This window comes from Tupaia chinensis, unplaced genomic scaffold, assembly GCF_000334495.1.
Source record: "Tupaia chinensis unplaced genomic scaffold, TupChi_1.0 Scaffold000255_1, whole genome shotgun sequence".
Taxonomy (NCBI): Eukaryota; Metazoa; Chordata; class Mammalia; order Scandentia; family Tupaiidae; genus Tupaia; species Tupaia belangeri.
Genome location: NW_006159735.1, coordinates 2,226,095 through 2,232,215, shown reverse-complemented (window position 1 = coordinate 2,232,215; position 6,121 = coordinate 2,226,095).

Here is a 6,121-nt window from a genome sequence, read left to right as displayed (position 1 = left end):
AGTGAGAAATTTAAATGGAGAGCTTGGCTGAGGGTCTAGTGAGTGGGCAAACTAACAACCAATGGGTGCCAGGTGTTGAAGTGTGTAAACATAGCTCTTCTTAGAAAGCAAGAAGGACACAGAGTAACTGGGCCATGCAGGCTCTAATTATGTAGATATTTCCCATTAAGGAGCTAGAAGAACCCACAGGAAAAAGTAGGTATGACCATAGGCTTTTTAGGGCTGAAGGCTGGCAGGATAGAAATTTTCACATGGCTGAGTCAGGCTTTAATACTGGGACTTGGGTCTCTTGGGTCCTGTCTTTGATTGACTGGTTGTATGAGGCCACTAGACTCATTGGTAGCTTGGCTCAACCATGTGCTACCTCAAGGCTATTATTTTTTCTATTCACTTGCTTTGGAATCTGCTCTCACAGGCCTTCTTGAATTAGTCAACCAGGGCTAACTCCATTGTATCACCTTGCTTCATTTTCATTATTTATCATTGTTTGAAATATTCCTTTTTAAGTTTGTTGTTTACTTGTTTATCATTGGTCTCATGTTCCTGAGAGCAGAGATTTTCCTGTTTGTGTGAAACAATGTCCCAGAGCCTATCACAGTGCCTAGCCTAGCAGGTACTAAGTTTTGTTGAAAGAATGCTGTAAGTTAATGAGCCAATAAATTGAAGTTTTGTAAATATGGTGCAAAAGTTAGCAGTTAGATGGGAAATTCAGGCAAACCCTCATTCAGTGTTTATAATGTGAACCAACTAGTTAGAGCAATTTATTTATTGGTTACTTAATTATCTTAGAATTTCTCAGGGACTAAATCACGTGTAAATTTATGAAACAAATATAAGATGTGATATATTAGTATCAGTGAAGTAACATGTGCGTGTAAGTTCAGACAAAATAAGAATACTTCATAATATTGAAAAAATAGCTGTAATATAAATGTTCAACTATAAGTGTGAAATAAAGCAAGTAATTGTTACTTCATTTTTAGAAGTAGAAATTTCTGCTTCTCCCTAGTTTTACCAAGTTTTTAAATAACTGCATAAAGTTTTTGGCCACCTAAATAATTTAAATAGAATACTGATGTTTCTTTTGGTGTGTGTGCCCATGCGTGTGTGGATTTTTGCTGTTATTTTTATGGTGAAAAGAATATGTGTTTAGAATTAGCCAGCCGGACTCAATTTAGATGATCCAAATTTTGTTGGCAACATCCAAAGCATCATAATCAGAAGCCATTTGAGCATATGCCTCTTCCTCCTCTATCGGGCCTGATTAGGGTGTTGACATTGGTCACATCAATACCACAGAGCTTCTTCATAGTCTGTTTGACCTGGTGCTTGTTGGTCCTGACATCCACAATGAACGCAACTGTGTTGTTGTCTCCTATCTTCTTCATGGCAGACTCAATGGTCAGGGAGAACTTAATGATAGCATAGTAGTCAAGTTTGTTTCTCCTAGGGGCACTCTTCAGAGGATGTTTGGGCTGCCTATGGAGCTTCAGAGTCGTGGTCCTTCAGAAGATGGGTGATGTGTGGATTTTCTTTCTTTTTTTTTTTTATTTTATTTTTGTGACTGTGGACACCTTTCAGCACAGCCTTCTTGGCCTTCTGTCCCATAATTACCCTTACCCAGGGGACAGTCGAACAGGTTTCCTGAGGGAAGGAGTGAGAGACGGGACAAGTGGCACGGAGATGATGCACGCAGTGTTACAACATGGAGACGACGCAGTGTCTTCAGGGTCGTCCATTTATTGTGGGCAGTACAGTACAGCACGGAGATGATGCAGTGTTACAACTCTTCAGGGTCTTCAGGGTCATCTGAAGATGACACGGTGTCAGCTCTTCAAGGTCTTCCAAGTTGTCTTCCTGGTCATCTGTGTTGTCTGGCAATTGTGGGCCAGAGATCGTGGTTATATACATGTTGGTGGGCCGTGATTGGTTGTAAAAGGTGGGTTATGATTGGTTGCTTTTGGACCAATCATGAGGTGCCGGATATGCAAATCTGAGGGGTTCTAGTGGCCAATCAGAGTATGGTTTTGAAGGTGAGGTTTTGAAGGGAAGCCAATCATGGCTTTTGGCATTGTGTAATTGTTTGCTTTCTGAGAAACCGGCAATATTCGCTGGTGCACAGCTTCCCACAGTCTTCAATGCCTTTGCTTTAGCTTCAGCTTTGGGTGGGGCAGGAGCTTCCTTCTTGGAATGTTGTTTTGAGTGTACAATCATTGTGAGCTGTCAGAGTTATAATCAAGATTCAGACTCAGCCTCCTAGAATATCAAATCACAGCAGAAGGAATATTTTAGTTAGTCACACCTAGGGAATTAGCCAAATAGCCATGTGATAGTAAAGAGATTAGACCCCAGGATCTCTCAGATCCTTTTTCCTCCTTTATTCGATGACTCCTGTTCAGGCTGTAGGTTATTAGCACCAGTGTGTGCTTGACCTCATCTACACTATCTTGTCCTCAGCAGAGACCCGGGTGCATGTGGTACTTATTAAATGCTGTTGGATAAAGACACTGAGGGGACTGGCAGTAGCTTTGCATTGGTCAGGTTGTAAGCCAGCCAAGAGCGGTAAAATCAGGAGGAGCTTGGCAAAATGGATATATCTGCACTCCCCATCTCTCAGCCTTTGTCACCACATCAAGATCTCTGAGTTATTTTGCATGAATCACATCTTGTTAAGCATATGTGAATAGAATTTCACTGTGTTAATTTGTGTTCTCTAAATTTCTCATTAACAATTTGCTTTTACCCTGAGGCTAGTCAGGATAAAATTAAAAATCAAAAGAGACAGAGACTTGTGGCTATCTCAAATCTTATATTGCTTTCCCCTTGTCCTGTTATTCTTTGAACTGGGAAAGAGAACGGACAAGAAGGGGAGGTGAATTTACATCTTGCTGACCATGCTGGGCAATCAAAGGAATTTCTTCCAAGTAGTAGAAGGTCCACAGAGTCTTGGGATCTTTGGATGAGAGAGTAGCATACTTGATCTTCATACCATGTTGGAATAGAAGTTACCTAGTGAATTGGAGGAAAAGGGTTCAGGCAGGAGGAGTAAACCTTGAAAGTTGCCATAGGAAGGAAGATCTGGACCACTTCAGTCAGCTGCTTACTGGTGTGTCCATGCAGATGTCCTAAACATTATACACTACTGTTTTGGGTGTGGGGGCAAGTCTAGGGGGTGTCAGCCCACAATGTGTACCAATTTCCAAAGAATACACTCAGAGGTCCAGCAGAGAGAGTCTTGAGTTTGCTTACCAGGGAAGCTACCCTGACGGCCGGGTGAAGAATGGTTCAAGCCATCAGTGAATACAGCCTTAGGCTTTATACATTAAGAAAAAATGCATGTTGGGACCAGCAGATGGCACAGCGATTATGTCACTGGACTCCCATGGAGTGGACTGTGGTTTAAAACTCAGTGGCTTAAAACTCACACTGGGCATGTTGTGTGCATGTGTGCCCAAAATCCCAAGAGGAGAATGGAGAAGAGATTGCAGTGTGGCCATCCCCCCTGGAGTGGGCAGAAGTGATTTCTCACTTTCTGTCTCTTTTTCCAGTGAGCACACACACCCTATATCAAAAATTGCTCTCTCCAAATAGAAAAAAGCATGCATAATCAAGTAAAGACATATCATTGTTTAGGGGTTTTAATACCCAATCAGCTTATCATTAATACATTCAGCAGGGTATGTCCAGGTTTAGTGTTTGGGTTTTGGCCTCTAGTCTTGTGGTGTTAATTGTGGCAGAGATGTGAGGCAACAGCCCTGGCCACAGGCCAGTTCCATGGGAGAAAGAAATGGCCACCAGGGGTATACAAGGTCCAGCTGGGCCAGCAGCTGAATCTCAGAGTATAGGGTGAAGAGGGAGGGAGGAGAGAGCTCAATGGGTGGATTTTTCCCCAACTGCACACTTTTCCGTGTGCCATCTTTAACTCCTTGTCCCTTTGTCCTCTCACCCAAGTCCTGATGATTCTGTACCTGCATATATTTAAACCACTCACTCTTTGCCATTCTACTAACACTTGTAAAAGTTTATTCATTATTTCTTCCATAAGAGAGAGAGAGGCAGGCAGCCCCAGCAGTCTTCACACCGTGATCCACCCCCAATCTCAGACAGCCCAGAGCACAGCACACGCATGTGCACTCAGTGTGCTCAGGAGGTCCCAGGATGTGAACCTGGGACCTCTCCCACTGGTTCTTTTACCAGCACATCACCACCCAGCCCCACTAAAACTTTCTAATATCTCCTTTTTGAGACCACCATAATCTCTTCTAGAAATTTAAGCAATAACTTTCTACTTTATTTCGCCCCCTAGAGTTTTCTCCTGTTCTGATTTATTCTCTACATTTCAGCCAAAATCATCTTAGTTTTTAGAAATCGGATCCACAATGGGAGAAAATTCTTGGGAGACAGTACATTTTATTTTCCAGAAAAAAAAAAGAAAGAAAAACTCAAATTATGAGAAAACATCGCCATAAATTGCTTAACTTCTTAAATCAGTGGATGCACTGTTATTTTTAATGTGATATTATGGTATACATTTGGCTTGCATCCATGGTTCCAGGGTCATACATAATATTTGACTTTTTGTCCTTGGTTCCTGAAGCAGTTTAGGAACAGCTTCAGAGCAATAGAGGTAAAAGACAGTCTAATGTGCTTCTGCCCTCCTTTCTCTCCAAGGAGGCCATATAAATTAGCCCCAAGGTGACTAAAAATCTTCTCTCCCTTTCTAAAAACAAATGACAAACCACATATTCAAGAGGGGTCCTGCTCCATAGCTGGGAGGAAGGAATGCTGCTCAGGGAGGCCAAGCCTGTTAGCGTTAGTTCTGCCTCCTACCTACTCATATTTCTATAAAGATGCCAGACTTTGATCATCTGTGCAGTAAAATCCCTATTATAAAACACAACCAAGGAGCATGCGAGCAGGTGGTGTAATGGTTATATCTCTGGACTCCCACATGACCGATCATGGTTCGGGTACCAAACCAGTGGCTTAAAAATCATACCAGGCACATGTGCATGCGCAAAATCCCCAGAGGAGAATGGAGGAAAAGGGACTGTGGCATGACCATACCCCCTGAGGGGGGATTTTTCACTTTCCCTCTCACTGTCTTTCTCTCTCCCTGGTGAGCACATGCACGCTATGGAAAAAAACTTTAAATAAAAGAAAAAGAACACATAACCAAGAATACAGGGTTCAGCGAGCTTCCAGACAGCTGAACATGTGTTCATGGCATGGCCAAGATGGCACGGAGGCTCTTCATCCCTTCCCATGTGCCTTGTCTTTTGTATCTCTTCATCTTTTGAAATATCCTTTTAAATAAAGTGGTAACCATTTTTCCTTCATTCTGTGAGCTGCTCTAGCAAATTAATCGAATCCTAGGAGGGAGGAAGATAATGGGAATCTCAGCTCGTAGCCAGTATGTCAGGAGTTCTGGAGGCCTGGACTTGAATCTGGTGTCTAAAGTCAGGAATAGTCTTATGAGACTCAGCCTTCAACCTGTGAGATCTGATTGCTACCTCCAGGTTTATAGCATCAGAATTAAATCGAATTAAAGGATGCCCAGCCAGTATCAGTTGCCAAATTGGTTGCTTGCAGACTTCCTGGTGGGGAAAAAATCCCCACACATTTTGAGATCACAGAAGTCATCTATGTTTTAAGAATGCAATAGGAGAAACTGAATTTTTGTTTTTCTTGCTCACCTAATGACTCTTGTGTTTTAAAAAATTTCTTCCATTAGAGATAGAGAGAGAGAGGGAGAAAGATAGAGAAGACCTACCCCTGAAAAAGGGCTTTCACACCATGATCTACCTCCAGTTTTAGCTAGCCCCAATCATAGACTCATATGAATGTACCTAGCTGCTTAGGGAAGACCCAGGTCTTAAACCCAGTATCTTTTCTATGTGGGTCTGCCTGTGTTACCACTGCACCACCCCTGGTCCCTAATTACCCTTCAGTTAAGTTACAATAATGCTACAGTACACCAAATCAATATTATAAAAATGATTTCAAGCTTAATTTTTAATCTCTCTATATTTTGTACAGCCCTTTAAGGTTACTGCCTTTTCTTTCACCTTAATCTTTTTTTTTTTTTTTTTTAAAGAGGTTTTTGCTTTAGGGCCCATGG